The 20,144-nt window shown below is 49.1% G+C and overlaps 1 protein-coding gene and 1 long non-coding RNA gene across 3 annotated transcripts in view; one reads left to right on the top strand and one right to left on the bottom strand.

Moving 5' to 3' along the window:
- The window catches only part of OSBPL2 (oxysterol binding protein like 2), a 34,265-nt gene extending 27,951 nt beyond the window's left edge, over positions 1 to 6,314 (bottom strand). The window contains exons 1-2 of one of the 2 annotated variants that reach the window (XM_084537925.1): positions 6,290 to 6,314; positions 5,378 to 5,474 (exon numbers count right to left, since the gene is read on the bottom strand). The gene's annotated coding sequence lies outside the window, so the exon portion shown is untranslated. Of the gene's footprint in view, positions 1 to 5,377; positions 5,475 to 5,614; positions 5,634 to 6,289 lie in introns of those variants that run through there. The other variant, XM_084537926.1, reaches the window with a different exon arrangement.
- A 357-nt stretch (positions 6,315 to 6,671) lies between these two features.
- On the top strand, positions 6,672 to 19,112 carry LOC311445637. The gene is made up of 3 exons (XR_014698555.1): positions 6,672 to 7,190; positions 11,996 to 12,142; positions 17,355 to 19,112. It is a non-coding gene; the product is annotated as an uncharacterized lncRNA (long non-coding RNA).
- The last annotated feature ends 1,032 nt before the right edge of the window (positions 19,113 to 20,144 follow it).

Here is a 20,144-nt window from a genome sequence, read left to right on the forward strand (position 1 = left end):
TTGACTCACGAAATTAGGTTACCGACAACAGTGGATCTAAAACATCTATAAAAATTTGCCAAGAAGTCATTTTAATTGGCAATTTAGATGCCTGCTGTAATTATGCACTTGAAATCTCTTCACCCAGCGAACAGCTCCGCAGATGGCAGAATCCAGAAGAGGATTTTATTTACCAAGTCGGAATTGTTTCTTACTCCAAAGTTCGAACGTAAAAGCATCTCCCACCAAGATATCTCGGCACGATGCAGCTCACCCAGCGCTTCCAGCAAGAGGAGGCAACTTCTCAAGTCTGGCAAATGGAGAGCACGAAGGGCTCAGGAAGAGATCGGCCGCAGGCCTGGCCCCCTGCCACTCCTCCAGGTCTTTGAAGGCTGCAGCTCTCCCTGCTGCAGGTGGTTTTGCACCACCTGGCTTTGTTTTATTTTATTTCTGGTTTTTCCCCTGTTGTTTATTACGCTGGGGGGTGGGCGGCTGCGTGGGGGCAAGCTGCCTGCCCGCTGACCCCCTGCACTTACCTCAGCCTGCTCCTGTAGCAGCAAAGTGAACATCCCAAAATTCAGCGTTGGAGGCACGTGCCAAGCAGGTTTACGGCAGAGAGAATTGCGTTTTGTTCTCTCAGGGCTATAGATTTTTGGTAATAGTTCACAAGGATCAGAGCCAATTGAAACGCCGGTGCTCTGCTCTGCAGCTGAAGGAAGGCTGCAAAACTGGCTTCGTTCTGCATCAGAACCAGCACCAGTACCTGCACACACACCCAGCACAGCCCTGCTGTCAGCAGCATTATTTACTGAGCATAAACACTTGTAAAGATGAAACTGGACAGAGCAGACCCTAGCAGAAGGGTGAGCCGCTGCGTTAGGAACCGACAGCTATCCCCAGTTCCACTCCAGCCAAAAACAGAACTGCAGAACTGGTCCCAAACCTAACAAAACAGACAGACCAAGGAAACACGATTCCAGCAGATCAGTATTTTCTGATGCAAAACACTGATTTTTTTGTAAATGCTCTGACTTTCAACACTGCATTAATATTTGAGACACTGGGGTGCAGCGTTCTTTGGAGTCTGTAGTCTCCTCTTGGAAACCAGGTCATTGTTCACGATGCTAAAATATCCTAAAATTCTCTTTTACCCGCCTTCCCTACCCATGGTGCATAATGCTAGACTGGATGGTGACTGACACACCAGCTCATTTTTAGCCATGCTGTTTAAAAGAAAAAAAAAAAAAAGTAATTGAAAACTGCCTTGAAAAACTAGTTACTGGACTCCTGAAGGATTTATCATCTTACTTGAAAGAAGGACAAGGTAGGAAGCAATCAGTAACTCCAAGCACAGAGGCTTTTTTGGTGTATCTATCTTTGTCAACAGACATACAATCAACCATTTATGAACTATTTATCTTCTAAGCAAAACTTACTTGGAAGGTAAAATTAAGTGTGCTTCAGTATTTCTCATAATATTGTGACCACCCCTGTAAAGTGATCCTTGGAATGTAAGGATACGAAGGCAGTTACGGCATTTAAGATCACCAGAGAAAAGAAAAGCCCGTTCCAGTTCAGTTTATAGGTTTTCCTACTCAAGGGTGCTTTTTAAGCTTTGTCTCTGCAGACCCATTCTCTCCAAGCAGGCACAGTCTTGCATTTATTCTCTGCGAGGTACTGGGCTACTTCTCTACTCACAAATCATGTTCAGGAGCCTGTGAACAATTCGGATAGTGATCATACTGTAAATAAAGCAGGACCGCAGAGCTGACTAACCGAGTGCAAAGCCCCACAATGTAAGCAGCTGTATTTTAATGCCTACCAACAGCTCCTCACGCAAATTCTGCAGCACCAGCTCATCCAAACAGCGCACAGAAACGTTGCTGTGAAGCTGGCAGGCCGTTTCTTAAAGAGTTTTAAGATTATACCAGAAATTCACAAGTTTTAGAAAGTAAAGGCATTACTTTTATAACTTTCAAGCGTTTTGTTTTGTTTTATAAAAAAGCTAAAATTTGACTGCATGACCCAGGATATGCATCTCTGTTTGTTGCTCAGTTTTAATAAAAAATCCACCTAATTGTCTCCTTAGTAGCCTTAATCCTCTTTGATAATGATAATAAGTTTGTACAGCACTATGTTTAAAGCCATGTATATAAGGCCATGTGTATAAAAGTTATTTGCATCTTTGTATATAGATCGCATTTTTCTTTTATTATTAAACCACAGGGTCCACTAGCTTTCCTGCTGTTCTGCAAAGCCTGGACAGAACACGCCCTGGCAGAAGAGCACAGCTTCTTCCCCGAGTTCAGCTGTCCCACAACCAACCACGCTCAGTGAGCTGGCTCCTCAGCAGCCTCACAACACGCAAGATTTTTAATTGGGGGTTACTGAAAGGATCCTTGCTTCCACTTGCTCGCTCACTGTAGGGAACAAAGCCTGCGCTGGCCTCTGCCACCTACGTGCCCCTTGCTGGGTAGGTCTGAGGCGAGTGACACGAAGAGCAGAGACACGGCGGGGTTCACACGCCTCCCATCGTCAGACCTTCATAGAATAATTAGTTTTGAACTATGACGAGAAGCAAAATACAATGAGCTGTGGTACCGGCTTCTTTTGGGAGCCCTAAAAACTGACCTAGAAGAGTTAAAGCAACGGTAGTGAAAATACAGCCAAGTGACCAGTTCATGAACGCGCACTTCTAGACTGTGCCATGAGCATGGAAACTCCTCAAAGGTTCACCCCATCCCTACAGCCCCAACCTCACCCCATCCCCATGGCCCCAACCTCACCCCATCCACATCTGAACACCAGAGCAAAGGAACTGAACCCGAACAGGAATCCCACAGCTCAAGGATTCCACTAAGCTAAGCAAGGACATTACAAATCCAACAGTTTGGGACTATCAAGCCAAGAGGGCCAAGATTAAAAGGCCCACCCAGACGTATTCCTGCAGCTGCACGAACAATTCACCTCTTGTGCCCGCTCCCGATGGATTATAAACGATCACGGGAGGAAAACACTGCCCAGCCTGCTGCATTTCCTGAAGGGAGGGCAGTTGCAACTCACTGAAATCTGTCTGAATTGATTACGTGCATAACAACGCACACCAAAATAACCTAAGGCTCCGTCTAGACAAGGAAATGAATTTCCAACCGTGTAAAAAAAAAGAAAAAAGCAAATTTAAGGAAGCTGGGTCTATTCTTGTACCCCATTGATCCTGAAAATTAAGCCATTATCTTTGTGCACTGAATCTACAACACGTTTTTGAGGAGCATAACTGAAAGCAATGATCAGCCACGTTTGACACATCCTAATTGCTTGCTGCTTTCACCCAACGAGGCTCTGAGCCTACAAAGTAAATAATTACATCATCATCTGCTCTCCTCACAGTAAGCTGTTAAGAATTAGAGGTCTGAGATCCAGTCTTTTTTAATTCCAAATTCCATAGTGGCCTCTTAAAAACAAAAACCACGTAAATGAATCAATACAATACCTAACCTTCCTTTTTTTTTGCCACAGGAAGCCTATCAAAGCCCTGCATCTTCCTATACAGGAGATAAAAAGTGACCAACTTTCTCAGGGCTGCCACTTCCCGATTTATTCCGCCTGGTGACGATGCCCCTGTGACCAGCTGTACATTCAAACTCAGCGAAAACATTTGAGGTGAGCACTCCGTATTTAACACATTCCCTCTGCAGACCTGATGTTGTGCATTGCTTTCAAGAACACTGAGAGAAACCATTTCAGGTATTTCACAGAAAACAGACCGACCAGTAAGCACAACGGTGTCAAGGACAGATGTTTCTTTTCGGGTATCTCTGTGGCTCAGGTGACAGCACTGACGCTCAGCAAACGACTACAAAAAAAGCCAGCTGGTAAATGAGGTCCTAGCCATCGAGCAGCATGATGCAACATTGCACTGCTCCAGACCAAGTTACTTCAGATGCCAGAGGTAATGAATTATCTGCCGAAAAACAATCAGCGGACTTGCAAGCGAATCCTGCGTTCAAACAAAAAAAAATCATCTGGCTGGCACTACAAATAGCTATGTAAAAACGCAGCCTTATCAAAGCGAAAAAAGCCTGCCTGGGATGTTTTCCAGCCAGCACTAACCTCGCACAGAGCTGAGCTTTTCGCCGTTGTTCTAGGTCAGCATGTGTGACATTCACACAGTCGGATTCACAAGAAGAAAGGCTGGAAGAATTAACAGCTCCAACCGGACGACCCGGCAGCTGGAGCAAGAGCGCACCACAGAAAGCAGTCCCAGTTTTCAAACTGATTTAAAGAAACCACCCAACCCTTAAAAGGACCCCCCGGGACCACAGTTCCCAAACCAGCTCCATTTGCACGGATGTTTGCAAACAAACAGCTCCCTGCACCACGCTCAATTTTCCTTTTTCAGGATCACATCAAGGGAAGCCTTTAACCTGTCCAGCCTTCAACTACTTCCAGGCAGGGTTTGTTATTGAATCATTTTCTCTCTTGAACTTTTGTCTCCTGTTTACAGCGTTACATTGGCGTGGCTGAAGAGCTCATTTTGGAAGAAGCAGCCTATTTATTCCTGGACAGCAGATGTCACGTCAGGGAGAGCTCAAAGGAAACTCCGAGACAAGTTCATTACGAGGTGCTGCTGTCGGTTCAGGAAAGCAACACCAAGAATCACTGCTGATCTTAACCCAGACTGCCCTCAGCTCTATCATGTGGTCAGAAATCTGTATGACTTGACAAGTATTTTAAAGAAAAGCTGTGTTTACAGAAACTGAAAACCCAGGGGATTACTCAGGGATAAGTCTCTGCTCGGAATTTCTTGCCTCTGTGCTAGTTTAGCCAGTTCTCCTACTTCCATCCCACGGCTTTACGCTTGGAAGTTACCCAAGTCACTGCTTCCAGAAATCGCCCTGAGGTTTTAGAAGTCCCAGAGCACGCTGGCATAAAGTCTGTAAGACGATACAGATGTGGTTGCCCCCAGTAACAACAAGAATGTGGGGTTACCGAACTCTGGAAGGCTAAGTTGGAATTAAACAAATTTAATTCTTCTCGCATGCGTATGTTTGCAAAAAGGAAATGTTATGAGATGAGTAGTGCACTAACGCTAACCCAGGCTGCAGATCCCTGTCCCTTTTTGAAAGTTTAAGTGAAGGCCGTGTATTTTAATCAAGAAAATTCACAGTGAACAAAACTACTACCTGCCTGCACTGAGCGTGCTTTGGCCAAATACTTCTGAAGGGAAAAGCTAGACTAGAGCAGCCAGAAAACAGACAGTGAATTTCAGCACGCATCTGAAATTCTGGCCTGCGAGTGCTGCAGAGTGATGAGTGCTTCTGAAAGGAGCCCTGAGTCTAAACAGATAGCACAAGCATCATTAATATCCAAATTAAGTAAGTGGCAACGTAACTTGTACCTGTGTAACCATGCAGAAGTTCTGGTGGCATGTTATTTAAACAAAAGCCTTTTTTCCTGCTGTTTTTCCCATCTTGCTCGCCTCCCTTTGAGGAGCTCTGTAAGAGAAACATCAAGGAGGTGACTGCAGAGCGACAACCAGACTCCTGCAAGCTCCCACAGCTCCAGCCTTCAGCCGGGGCCTCAGGGGCCCCTCGAGGCTCCCACGTTGCGCTGAAGCCAGGCTCAGCGCGTTCACCTCAGGGGCCGGGGCTCAGACTGCTTCCCGCAGCCACCCGGCTCCAAAAGCAGCCAGGAGAAGGGGAGAAGAAGGAAAGATAAGCAACAATCTGCCGTGGCAGGGCTCGCGGAGCTCCAGTGCCTCGCAGCCTGTGCTGCATGCAGAAAGGCCTGAGCCCTGTCCTTGTCCTGGGCCCTGCTGTGGTCTTGGTCCCTGTCCCCTGTCCTGGCCCTTGCCCTTGTCCCCGTTCCCATCCCATCCCTGTCCCCGTTCCCATCCCATCCCTGTCCCCATTCCTTTCCCTCTCCCCATTCCCATCCCTGTCCTTGGCCCCACTCCCATCCTGTCCCTATCCTGTGCCCTGTCCCTGTCCCTGTCCCAATCCCTCTGTCCCCATCCCTGACCCCATTCCCATCCCTGTCCCTACCCCGGTCCCTGTGCCTGTCCCCATTCCCGTCCCTGGCCTGTTCCCTGCCCCTGCCCCTCTCCCTGTCCCTGTCCCTGTCCCCATCCCATCCCCGTCCCCCTCAGGCTCTGCCCCTGTCCTGCTGAGGCCCCGGCCCGGCCCACCCGGCCCCACGTAGCCCCGGGATGCCGCTGGGGCCGTGCTGTCAGGACGGGCCCCCCCCAACCCCCAGAGCCCCCCTCGAGCCCCCCTCAGTCCCCTCAGCCCCGTCCCGGCCCCGCCATTACCTGGCCCCGCCGCCGCCGCAGCCCCCCCGCCCCGCCCCGCTGACACCCAGGCGGAAGTGCGGCCCTCGCGCCGGCGGAGCGACGTGCCCCTCCGCCAATCGCAAAGCGAGGCCTCGCCCCGCCGCCGCGCGGACGGACCAATCGCTTCCCTCCCCTTCTAGCCAGGGGGCGGGGTTAATGCTAATGAGGCGGAGAGCTCCGCCGTCGCGAGGGCTGCACGGCCGCGGGGGTGGGTGCTGGCCAATGGGGCGGGGTGGAGGGCGGGGATATGCAGATGAGGGTGGGTACCGTGAGCCCCCGCGGCGCTAAGGGGGGCACCCGGCGAGTTTATGGGGGAACGGGGACGTGGTCACTGCACAACAAGCACGGAGGGGTTGTACGGGGTGTGGGCGAGTGTGCTCTGTGGGGTGGCTGCGCTGGTATCGTGTCTGTGGGGAGAGATCAAATCACCATAACTTAAGTAGCATAAAGACACCTTCTGATTGATGGGCGGGAAGAATAGAAGTGGTACTGGTCCCTTAGAAACCTTTTTGTGGTTGCTGTGTCGCGTGGTGTTTTCCTCAGGGCTGTGCGCATTCTGGTGTTAATTCATATTTTATGTCAAGGTTTGCCTATAGAATCCAAACTATGCTACAGAATTCAGATTTACCTTGTTTTATGTGGTAAATTCTCTTTAGTTTTAGGGTACAGCACATTACCCAGAGGCCTCAAGTGCCCAGGCCTTTCCTTCGCCTTCTGTGGCCTCAGAGCAGGTTAACGGTGCCTTGGAGAGCCCAGCGAAATCCTCAGCAAAACGGGCTCAGGACTCAGAGCTGTGTCACCAGGAGAGCAGCCAGCAGGTGCCTTCATTTCTCTCCCCTGAACTTGCCCCTGTCCGTACACAACCACTAACTTGAGGCAGGTTTGTAATCGCCCCCCTCGCTTCAGAGGCAGACTAAAGCAGTTGACATTGTTTGTAAATGTTGATGCAAGTATCAAAACTCTGAGTCAGGAGCTTGAAATGAATTTGATTCATAACATTTCTCTTAGATAACACCTATTCTGCTCTTCTTATTTGCCTTCTCGTTTCTGAGCCTGCAAGGAGCTTTGCCTTCACATGCGCTTAAATGTCTTTCATGATCAAAGAGACTCAAAACTCTCATCCTCCCTAATGTCTCCCGCCCTCCCTCTTCATACTTGAAAGCTAACAATCAAATGGATTCTCACTGGACCCAGCAACCAGGACTTTAAAAGGAAAAAAAAATATACACATAAACTAAACAGAATGTGAAGCGTGCGTAGAGCGAAGTGCTGCAGCTCAGCCAGCCATAACAAGCATCCTTCCGAGGAGTTAGGAAACCAGGCGGTCTGGATGAAGTACATCTCCTGTCACAAAGACAAAAAGACCCGCTGGTAGTGACGCAGGGAAGCCTTGTTGTCCTCCTGAATGGGAAATCCTCCTGGACATCAGGAGGAGCAGGCAGAAGAGTTAAGAAAAACCAGTCAGGAATGACAAGCTGGAGACTGAACAAGGAACTGGAGGGAGCGAAGGAGGGAGATGAGTCACAGAAATACTTATCCTCTAAATGATCTTTCCCAACAATTGATGCACTTCTGAATGCAAAGCAAGTGGAGCATTTTGACTCTTTAGCACTGAGGTTTTTCATCTGAGGAAGTTACAAATGCTTTTAACAGGGAATGACTCCAAGGCCAGTGACGAAATCACTGCTGGAGACCTGTGCCACCAGCACAACTCATTGTGTCGAGGCTGGGGTTAAGGACAGGAGGGCCGGGCAGGGTTATCTGGTTATCTGCTGTAGGCAGCGAGGAAGTCTTGCAAGGATGGATGGTGGTCAGAGGTAAGACTGGAGGCAGAGACCCTGATCGTGACAGTTTCTTCCTCCACCTGCACTTGTATAAAGTGAGTTTGTTTTCAGAGGTTCAATAGCAAAACCACAAACCATTCCTTTGCTACCTGGCTCCCTCCTACTATCTCCAAGCACTTTACGTGGCACACTGTATGCCAATTCTGGAGTATTACTCACTCCTAAACGAGCTGACAGCCCCTGGCCATCAGCCACATGCTGACAATACATGAGACATGAATTAACAATGACAATGCTCCTCGCTCTGCAGCAAATATAAGTTCTTAAATAAAATCTCTCTGGAGAATTTCCCACACACATTGGGATTCAGGAGTGTTCGGGGGAGCACTGCTGGCTCTGAGGATGTGTTGGTCTCTCTGGATCCAGTCTTGCTACACCCACACGTTGGTTTAGCCCTGCAGGGATGCAGGCTGTGTTGCAAGGCAGGTGTTGTTGGACTTATCTTTTGGGAATGCAAAGCTTTGGGAGGAGAGGATAATTTGTTTCATTCTAAATCCTTTTACAAGATCTTACTAATTTGCCCAGAAAGGTGGTGGGTGTTTTTTTTTTTTTTTGGTTGGTTTGTTTGTTTCAGTAAGTTATTATTCAGCAATCCATCAGAATTTAAGCTCACCATTTAGTACATAAATACTTGTACTGCAGCTTTTAAGCAAAGCCATTGTCATGAGTAAGCAGCTGATCTCCAAGAGTTCTCCAAAACCATCATGGAAAGGGAAATCCACTGATATATGACTAAGGAGTACTGGTTTCTTGTACCTGTTCAGATTTAATTAAAGGTGTGCACATTTGAGCTAAATTCCCATGCTTAGGAGAAAATAAAAATAAAATTGAAATTTTCTTATGTTGCTAAACATTCAGGGTTATTCCTCTCTAGCAGTATTAAATCAAATGTATGTATGTATATGGGGCAGCAACAAGAATCTCGATCCTTATTTGTTTCCCTCTTGTGCTGGCAATGAGGGGAAAGAGCAGTTGCCTTATAAAGGAGATGGCATTGAAAATTTTGCCTTGCTGCCAAAAGTTTTGCAATGTTAAACATAATTGAAATGGGGTTTTACAGTGGAAAGTACGGAGCAGCTGCCTCAGACCTAGGTGTAGCTGTCAGCTCCACCTGTAATAAACCCAACTGTTCACCTACCGTGGAGCAATGCAATCCACTTCAAAACTGTTCCAAGAAACCCTTGTCACTGCAGCAGGTTTACAAATGACAAATTGCAACAGAATAAGGGAGGGCAAAGTGGAGAAACAAAACGCATTGATCCTGTGCTCTAGAGGTAATCCCATTCCTGTGTGGCGTGCTACTGCACAAATAATACACAGAGTCCTTCACCAGTCGCGGGTAAGCAGAGACAAATGCCTCTTCTCTCCTCCTTGAAAGGGAGCCAGCCTGCAGAGGCAGCCACTTCAGTCATGGCGTGTTTGGGCAAGTGCTCACCTCTGCCACTGGATGACTTCTAGCAAGGGCACTTCAAAACCCAAACCATTTGTTTAGCAAGCACTCCAGTGACTTCTGCCTGACACCGGCAGTCCCTCCTCCACGCCGTGCTCATCTGGAGCTGACCCAGGCTCCCTGCACGCCACTTCTCCAGACCCACTCGTGCTATGGGAAACCCAGAACGAATCTGGAGTTTCCCCTTGCATCAGAGAGTTTCAAAGACACGGCGTTGTCCTTGTGGGTATGTGCTGAGCATGCTTGGAAGCATTCTTGCTCCTGTCTACCAACAGCTACACTTCACAGGAGCATGGGGCTTGTCCGTGCTTGAAGGCTAATTTGTTCTGAGGGAGGGTGTGAATTAAAAGCGCGGTAGCGATCCAGAAATATCTCTGAGCAGATAAACCCCAAGGTATCACAACAATGGATTAAACACACCATCACTAAATGCAAGATCAGCGGAGAAATGCCCCAAACGGTGCACCCAGGAGAGAAGAGGGTCGTGCAGCATGGCAGGGACGTGGCTGCGGGGCCTGGGGCTTGTCTCCTACCACAGCTCCTGCCTGATGGAGCTGTGCCATCAGCCACACAGCGAGACTGGGAACTGGGTGGGATGGGGGGAAGGAACAAGCCCCAGGAGAAAACAAACAGGACTGCAGCGAGGAGCACAGGCCCTGGTTGTTGCCCTTTGGGTGGTGCCTTTTGCGTGGGCAGATGCCAGCCTGGAGAACTGCAGTGTGCCTGTGACTCAGGTGGAGGTGGTGTTTTTCCCCTTCCTGTTCTCTGCAGTCCTGCAGTTTGCTTGTTAAATATTAAATCGTGATAATTCGGGTAATAAGATGGCACACCCCGTGCCACGCTGTGCTGGAGGCTGTGCAAACATGGAACGGGAAAAAACTTTCTGCCTCTGAGAGCTTGCATTGAAGGCACTCCCGCTTTCCAAACGAGAGCTGGGTGCATCCAGGTACAAGTGAGGCAGACACAACTTTGCAAAATGTGAAACATCCAAATGTTCCACGGTCTGAATAATGAAGGTTTCCTTCTATAGCCTGTCCCATCTTGCAAGACAGACATTATAAATTCGATTGACTGGAATACTGAATTTCAAGCTGCTGGCACTAAAAAAAAAAAAAAAAAAAAAAAAAAAAGGGAAGATATTGTAAAGCAGCTAGTGTCACATGAATGTATTCAATATAAAACAGACACTAAAAAAGCAGACATTGGTAATACTGATAAGGCTTTAGCGGAGGACACGGTAATGCTGAAACCACATGAATTTTAACCAGCATCTCAAAGAAAAGCAATTCAAGAGAAAAAGGAATCCATAAATAATGGGGAACATGGCAAAAGCTGAATAAGTAGAAATAGCCAGCCTGTTAAAAGGCTGAATAAGCATGTTCTTTGTAATGGCATGTAAAGGAGAAGGCACAACAGGCTGTGTCCTCCGCTTCAGTGATAATTCCCCTGGGAGCCGCACACATTCAGCTGAGGGCAGGGCAGGGTCTGAGCCACTTCTCTTCAATGTAAACTAAAGTCTTGAAATTCTGCATAGCCAAACTTGTGAAAGCTTAAAAGCCAAAAGCTGAACGTACGGGGACTTTCCAGGGTAAGTGAGAGCGTTTCTTAAAATACTTGCTTTCTCACGAAGTCTAGAGGTTGCCCTGCCGAATCCTGAACTCCTCTAACTCCAGATACAGCTCTTGGCACTGGACACTTCCACTCCCGGAGCCCAGCAGCGATGAGCAGGAGGCTGTGCTCTGGGTGAGAACAGTTGTGCAAAACTAGGTCAGCTCCGTATCCCGCCTCACCCTCCCTGGGAGGATGGTCCTTGCCTTTCTTCCACCTCACAGAAGGGAACATGGGGATGGATCAGATCAGCTCCCAGCGTTAATCACCCCCCCATTTGTACAGGGCTTGGGAAGCACCAGAAGAGCCCCTGCAGAGCCCAATCTCTGGAAACTTGCTCCTGCTGCAGGCTGGGCACCAACGTGCCTCGGCTCTTTCTGTTTCAGGAGCAAACCTGAGGATGCTCCATTTTCCCAGCGCCCATGCACCAGCACGCTGCCACCAGTTTATCTGCCAGCAGTCAATGATGCTTTCTATCCTAATAGAGGTTTATTTGTCAAACTTGGCCACGAGAGTGCCTTATTTAGAACTAATTACAATGTCTGGTTTTAGCTACATGTACAGCAGCGTGGCAAGTCACCTTTGTACTCTCTGGACCAAATTTCTACCTATGGATGTCAGCATTTACATCAGAGACTAATTCAACAGCTTGTATGATGCTTTCTTTCTGGAAATTTAAGTCAGTAGAAGCTAATTGTATTTATTGATGCAAGATCAGAACTGATGTGTGAGTAAGATTTAACCTGACTGAGCGCTTCCTTGGTAACTTGTCTCTGTCTCCAGGATCTCACCATCAGCAGCGGCTGGCCGGGATAGGTGTGCACGAGGCAGGGCGAAGGGATGCTCCTCACAGCCCAGAGCAAAAGGGATGCTTTCCTTTGGATCCTCCCCACACTCAGTCAGAAAGTCAAACAGATTTCTACTGCCCAGGTAATGCACAGGTGTTGCTTATGTCAGGTAAATTAATTTCAGTAAGTTCCTTATAGAATTAGATACTATTAATTCAGTAGCTCAGTGTTTCCCCAGCTCAGCACCAGTTCCCTTTCCACATGCTTTGTGGCTGAAATGACAGCAGAGGAGAGTTTCCTGTAGCATGCACGCACCATTCCTGTATATTTTCAAGCACACCTGGTGACACGTCCACACTGTGCCCCACAGCACGGGGAGGAGCCACCTGGACTGGCAGAGGTCCCAGCATGGGGACAATTGCCCTCCCAGCAGGGTGCCACCTCCTCACCACGCAGCATAGAGCTCAGGCAGGCACTACCCCTGGGAACAGGTTCTGTAATTTTATAAAAAGTCCCTGACTTTAACCTTACCACTTGTAGCTGCCAATAACACCTGAAAAAAGAAAAGGTGGGGGTGTATTGCAGATAAGCTTTTTTACTGATAAACTATAGGCTGCTCTGAGTCAGTGCAGCATGTAATTTTCTTTATCTTTGCAAAATTACCACCATCAATCCAACAAATATTTATACGCACATATTACTTGCTGGGACAGTTTTCTGTGCTGAATGTAACAAAGTCCTGTTAACTGGTCCCTAGGCAACCACTAGAACTAATTAGTAACCACTAATTCACACACATCCATCAAAATAAGATCCACATTCATTTTGTGCTTCAGTATCTTTTGTGCTTGAAAATCATCACGTAAACTTTCCAGAAATAAATGATTCTCATTTGCAGACTGGTTAAAAAAGAAGTATAAAAATGGTCCCATTGTGAAATTCCACAAAAGCAAATCATGAAATATATGGAATATTTGAGCATGAACAAAAAAATCATCTCCTGTCCCAGATGGAGTTGGAAAGTTTGGCTCGGGATCTGACGTCTGCTGTACAAGCAACCCCGACAGGCAGAGTAACTACGATGCCTCTCTCTTCAGCTTCTGTGTCAGCTACAGCTGACTGTGCTTGCTTTTAGCCCAGAGGAGGAATGGGGAGCAGAAGGAGAAGAAAACCCTTAATTGATATTCACAAGGATGTCTTACATGTTCAGCATTATTTTTGTCTAAGGGAGCTCTTCCAGAAAATGTGAGAAAAAAAGTTATTAGGTAAAAGAATGGCCATCAGAACTGAAGAAAGGACTGTTGGGAAGGAAGGGACTGCATAACTCTAGGTATTAAAGTACCATGAATCATTTTGGTTATCGTGTATATATTTGGAAACTGAAAAGACAGATTCAGATTGAGCACAGTGCAAAAAAAGAGTCCATTACCTTGTCTAAGCTAAATGCCAAACTGGAAGTCTCTAATGACCAAGGCAGATGGGTTGAATTTGCAGCTGACAAGTAGCCATTCCCTTCTGCTGCCAGCATAAGAATGCTAAAACCTTTCCACATCCCCTTTTCCATGCATAAAACTCAAAGTCCTGAACCCAAAACCAAACCTGCTGCAGCCCTGGGGGCTGTGACGCCAGCAGGTGGCTAAGGCCAGGAACAACGCAGTCGCCAAGCTCTGTGCGGCCACCACAGCCTCAGCCCTGCTTGCCATTTCCCAAGCCCAGAGCACGATCCCTGTGTTCCAGCCACACAGCCCCAAGGGCCGGGGCAGGCAGGAAGGAGCCTCGCCAGCTGGCTGCTAGCTCAGGGCTTCCAGCAGGGAGAAGCCCAGACAAAGAGCTTTGCTCTCCCCCAGCACTGCCCAGGGACTGCTTCACGTTTGGATTTATTCCCGGTCACCAGCTCTGCCGGGGACGGGACCTGGCAGGAGGGCAGGAGGGGAACCTGGCTCACCTCTGCTGGGCTTCCTCAGCCTGGCCGTTCCGTACACAAAGCGTGTTGCCATTTTTCAAGCCCTGCCACTTAGGAAGCGGATTTTGCAGGTACTCTCTCCTCGTTGGGACGCGGGGAGGGCTTTGGCTCGAAGCGCGGCATTTACACTGGCATGAATAACGGGCAAGAAGACAGAACTCACAGGAAACTTCTAATTGACCGAGATGTGATTCATTACCAGTCCTGCGCAGTCTGAATTAAAGCAGCATTACAAAAATAAATAAATAAATAAATAAAAACTCACTGAACCCCCCAGGCTGTCTGGCAAGCAATACCCCGATAACCCTGCCGTGCTGGTGGGGATGGCGACGGCTCCTGGCAGGCGGCTGCCACAGCCCCCGGGCACTGAGCTGGGCTCTGCCCACGGCTGCCACCTCTCCGCGTGCAGCCATATGGCTTCGGGCAGGGCCTTACAAGGGCCAGAACTAACTCTGCTCTGGGAGCGTGGGAGCGGAGGGAATGCAGCCAGGCCAGAGGGAGAAGAAGGAAGGAACAAGGATCAATTAGCCTCTCATTTCCTCAAATTAGCGTTTCAGTTGTCATGAACACAGACCATCCATTCCAGAAGCAGAGAGCAGAGATTAGGAAGGATTTCAGGCAGCAGCAGAAGGATGGACTTCAAAGGAAACCCCAACTCCTGCCTCCAAACTAAAGGCTAAAGACCTACCATCATCTCCACCTTGTCCAAACCCTTCACTCACCCACAACCAGCTGTGACATACCTTCCCAGAGCACCTAGAGGACCAGAAGCATTGGAGAGCAAAGCTCTTTGCTCCCACCCTCTCCTGTCCTCCCCTGCATACATCTTCCCTGTAGAAGGAGCTGTGTCAGCCCCATCCTTGCCACAACAGCCAAGGAAACATTTCAGCCCAGACCATGTGCACACAGGAGCAGCAACCCAGCTCTCCCTGCTATGGCCAACCCCAAGCTCAGCTCCAGCCTCATCCCACAATCACTTTGGGTTTGGGAATCCCCTGGAGCTGTAGCCAAGACTCTCACCAGCAAGTGCCCTCCATCAGCTCAGCACAGAGACTTTGGTGAAGAAAAGCCCCTGGGGAGAAACCTCTGCTACTTTGCTTTGGATGGCTCCATGTGTGTGAAAAAGATTCCTGAAGAAGGAGCACAAACACTCGGCTGTGCCATACATGAGCTGATGCTCAACCCCCTGTCCAGCTGCAGGGGATCAGAGAACAGACACGTTCTCCGGGAGATTGCAGTGTTGGGTTTTCCAGATTTGCAGGCACCGAGGTGACAAAGTGCAATAGGTGGAAATGAGACAAGCAGCCACCCCTGGCAGCGCTCAGATTGGCGCTGGATGTTCTTCTAGCCCAAAGGGGGATTAGTCCGGAGCAGCTCCCTGCCAAGTGGCAGAGGAGACACGGCTGCCCTTTCAGCTGTGGTGAACTTCATCAGGTTTTCAGGAAGAAAAACAGATTATCTGCTTGCAACAGCAGCCTTGGCGTGCCACATATGTTCTTGTTGCTTCAGGTGAATAGATGCAGAAGGGCTTTTTCCTATCTTTTGTATGTGCAGCCGCTATTTAATGTAAATGCACTTACCAGAAATTGAATAACTCCCACACGAGTAATTTTATACCCATCCGACATTTAAATTGTGAATGCAATAATCTGCAGCACCACGAGTTACAAGGCAAGGCTAGAATTCCCGAGGCAAGAAGCCTATTTTTAGACCTTTCAAGCTCACATTTTTACTAGGTGCAGAAATTTGCTCCCTTCTGCTGCTTTGGAAGTTAATTCGCACTCAAAGTTTCCGGATTCGTGTTTCTGACTTTTGGGTGCTGCCTGGTCAAAACAAAACTGCTGCTTTCTGCCACCAGGCACTGGGGAAAGCGTGCAAGGAGGAACCCCCCGCTTGTGGTTCTGTAGCTGGTGCCCAGGTCGTGATTGCCTAATGTGGTTGCTCTGAAAGCACGGGGAAATGAAGAAATTGCTTGTTTCCCTTGATGACATCCTCCAGCTGGGATGTGACCTGGCTCCGGAGTTGTGTGTTCAGCTTGAACAGGGGCTGTGCAAATGCTCGCTGAGTGCTTCCAGTTTTAATCTGCGTGACTGACAGCAGTTGTACAACTCTGCTGTCTAGAGACTGCATAGAAGATGCTCCTGAATCTCATTTGCAAGTGCTGTTTAAATTCATGGGTTATTTTCTTCTCCATTTTGGGGAGGGCTTTTTTTCCTATCGCGGAGACTTGATGTTTTACTTGTTGCTCTTGTTCTGTGTGCAAGACCCAAGAGAGACCCAAACATGATGCAGATCTCTTGTTACCCGCTTGTGCGTGGCAGTCCCAGAAAATAAATGAAAGGGAGAAAAGGCTCAGATACACTACAAAAACAGAAGACCCTTTCTGCTGGTCTCTGCAAGGGGTCAGTGACATCTAGAGCATGGAACAACACTGCTCTGGGAAGAGCAGCTCAAGGCTGAATCACTTTTTGCTTCATGTAAAGCCCTTTATCTCAGAAGAGGCAGGAGGCAGGGCTGATAATCATCGGCTGCCAAGATGTGATGCTCTTTCCAAATCAGGACTGGCAAGCAAAGCCTTCCACGTGAGTCTTGGTCTGGAATTACAGCGAAGCGAGAAATCCCAGCTCTGGCTCTCTCTTCCCTGGACAAATTGTCTCCTCACCATTTCTTAATCAAACAGTGCCAAACCAGGGATGCTGGTACTTGTTCAGCTGCCGTGCTGGCCAGCCCTGAACCCAGCTGTGCAGCAGCTCAGTGGCAAAAGCTGAGCACCGCTGTTGAGCATCTGAATGTTGTGTGGGGCACAGACAGAAGCAGAGGGTAGGGCTCTGCAGGAGCCCAGGCTCCCCAGTAAGCCCCCAAAGGTTTTAGCAGAGTGGATGGACCTTAATTTCCTTCCCTCTGCAGTGAAATGCACTGCTCTCCCCCATGGCATCAGGCTTTCGCTGTGCTTGGAGAGAAAAAAAAAAAAAAAAAGAAAAAAAAAAAGATTGTGGTGCAATTGAGGTGCAATTCTTTTAAAATGTTCTTTTTTTTTTTTTTTTGAGAAGTAGCAGCAACAAAAATTACACGAAGATCAAAGAGAAAGGAGACTATATTCAGAGACAACTCAAAAAATAATATGGGGCAGTTGCTGAGCAACTCTCCGATGCAAAGTATTGCTATTTTCTGGTGCCTCCCCCAGCCGTACAAGAGGGACGGTGTCTAGTATTAGTCAAAGAAAAGTCTGTGTGATTGCCTGAGCACAATTAGATCTAAGGTCTTTGCAAACAGCTCCTATCAATCAACCTCCAGCCATTGATCTTACATCTAAAGCACTTATTGAAAAATAAATGATGCTTTTTTGATCTAATCAACTATTAAGGATTCTTTTCTTCCTTTCTGAGGCTAGGTAAATAAAATTCTTCCATCAGAAGTTGCTTAATAATTATTCTGGACACACAGCGGACCAAATCCTGAGTGCGAAGCAAAGCGATGACTCAAAGGCTGATTTCTTTTTCTCCGCTCCTCATTTTTTGTTCGAATATCTATTCTTCCACCAGGCATTCACACAATTTGGTGCACAATGCTAAATTCATTCCCATAATCAGGGCATTGTCTGTTATCTGACTGGAGCCGCGACGCACATGTGCCGCGGGGATCTGCCTGCCTCAAAGTGGTGCCCAAGGACTTCACCTTCCGCCTCCTGCCTCCAGCCCGTCCCCGTCCCGCTTTTGTGCCACGTTGGTTACAGCTGCAAAAACGCTTCTGTGGAGGGACAGTGAGTTTCCACCCGTGGGGATCCTTCAGCATCAAGATTGTGCTAACGCTGAGTGCTGTCACAGCCCGCGTGGCCTCGGGGAGGGCCAGGGGGACAGGTGCCATGACAACTTGGCAGCAAGGCTGGGACAAGGAGCGCAGGCAGGGGAACGGGTCAGATGGTCACCATCCATCGTGCCTGCTGGGCTCTCTGGGGAGGAGATGTTTAGATCCCTGATAGGCATGGAAATAGGAAGCTTCTCCTCGTTTTGTAGTAGAAGTGAATAAATGTGGGACTACAAAGTGAGGAATTAGCAAGGCTGCGCTGGGGCTGCTGCAGGTGAGAGGGGCAGGGATGGTGTCTGCGTTCATCCCTCTGCCACAGCGCGTCTGCAGGGCAGCGCAGGGCCCACCATAGCACACCTGGAGCGCAGCAAAGTGGCCCTGCAGCCCCTCGAACACACGAGGGGGTCACACCCAAAGGGACACAGGACAAAGAGCCCACGGCTCCAGTGACCTCCGCCTCAGCCTGCAGAAATGGGGGCACCCCACTTTCACATCGGGACGGGATGGAGAAGAGACGCAGCGTGCACGAAAGGGCCCTGCGAGCGTGACCAAAGCGGTGTCAGCCACAGAGACCGCACAGCGCTTCTTCCCAGGGGCCAGGACCCGAGGCAAAACAGATGCTTGACCCACGCCGGCATCAGCACAGCAGGGCTTGCCCTGCTATTTTCCAGAGTTTTTAAAAAATGCCCCTTTGAAAGCAGCGCAGCCGGCTCAGCTCTACCTCTTGGATGCTGGCACGCTGCCACCCTTTAATTAAGTCTGCTGTTATGTCTAACGCTGGTGGCAGCATTTCAGGGCGGCGGCGCGGAGGCTGTGGGAATCGGCACAGGAGATCAGGTGGCTGTGGAGCTGTGGGATGACTTGGATGTTTGAGTTAATATGCCAGAGTAATAGAGTTGATATTACCACACTTGCTGATCAGATCGATGGGGAGCACAGATCTAGCCAGGGCACGGCTCCTTTGCCTGCAGGGAAGAGGATGGCTGGGAGCAGAAAGCGTTGGTTTGAAACCCAAATCCTCTTTTCATGGCACAAGGCACGGAGAGAACTACTGCCAGAGGCCTCTCGAACGTCCCCTGGCACCAATGTGCCAGCTCAGCCCCAGACACCTACGCCCCTTGCATGCTTTGGTCTGTGCCTGGCTGTGATCTGAGCTCCCAGCACAGGCAAAAGGAGTGGGGACTGAGAAGGGGGCAGCTTCTGCATCTTTTTCTCTGTGCTGGAAAGCAGACTTCACGTCCGAGTCTGGGTGGTTTTGCCTCCATCTCTGGTAGCTCAGTGTGCAGCAGCTCGGATTCACGCTGTTTCTTATGGCTTCAATAAAAGTAGAGTCTGTGACCAAGTGCATTTCGCTACTAGAGAGACTGTGCCTTGCAAAACACAACTTTGCTGTGCTTTCTGCAGTGCCATTTCTCCTCACACAGCCTCCTGGGAGGAGCAGCCTGGTCCTGCACCTCTCCCCTACACACGAGCTGCTGTGGTTGCACAACCCCAGGACTGTGTGTGCACAGGACACGGTGACAAGGCACACCAAAGCCTACCCCCACTTCCAACACAGCTTTCCAGCAGCCACTGTGCTGCACGTCTGTCCCCATGCCAGCTGTGTCCTGCAGACAGGGTAAAGCTTCGAGTGGGCAGCCTGCAAAATCGGTCTCGTGTTGCAAAGTGCTTTGGGATCGGGACTGGGATGTGAGACTCTGCCTCCACCAAGTGATCGGCAGAAAGAAGAGAAAAAAGCCTGCCCGAGGTTGCACTTCTGCAACTGCAGACTGTGGGGGGCAACACCCAGCGATTTGTATTCTGCTGCTCGTTTTTGTCAGCTGTACCCTGCTGCCCCGGAGAAGCTAACCTCTGCTTTGTCCCCACAAGGCAGTTTGATTTGATCTGCTCTGCTTGTGGATAGTGCCACGTACAGAACAGTGTTGCAATTAAATATTTTCTCCACTCTATGCTAATGAGTAGCAGGAAGAGCTAACAGAATGCACAATGGCAGATAATTACAGCCAAGCAATTACTGACACAATCCTATCTCCTTGTCCTCGCACTGCTTTTTCCACTGCTAAATGCTTGCCATGAGCCTGCCACAGCAGCCGGAGCTGCGAAGGTGGCGAGCAGAGCGGTGGGAAGGCTCCTGGAAGCACGTCCCCTGGATCCCCATCAGCCCTGGCCGCCCGCCCCTGCCATGGCTGAGCCTCGGCAGGGCTGCATCGCCAGCGCAGGAGGGGCCAGGCTGACTGCATCTGGTCCAAGCTGCTAAAACTAGGATCATCAAGGGGAAAAAAATCTTAATTGCCATAACTGAATGAAAGGAAAGCTAGGGAGCATTTCCCGCTTGCTTTCACGAGGGCCTGTATCTGACTAGAACTTTGTGAAGTCT

This window comes from Aythya ferina, assembly GCF_964211825.1.
Source record: "Aythya ferina genome assembly, chromosome: 16".
Taxonomy (NCBI): Eukaryota; Metazoa; Chordata; class Aves; order Anseriformes; family Anatidae; genus Aythya; species Aythya ferina.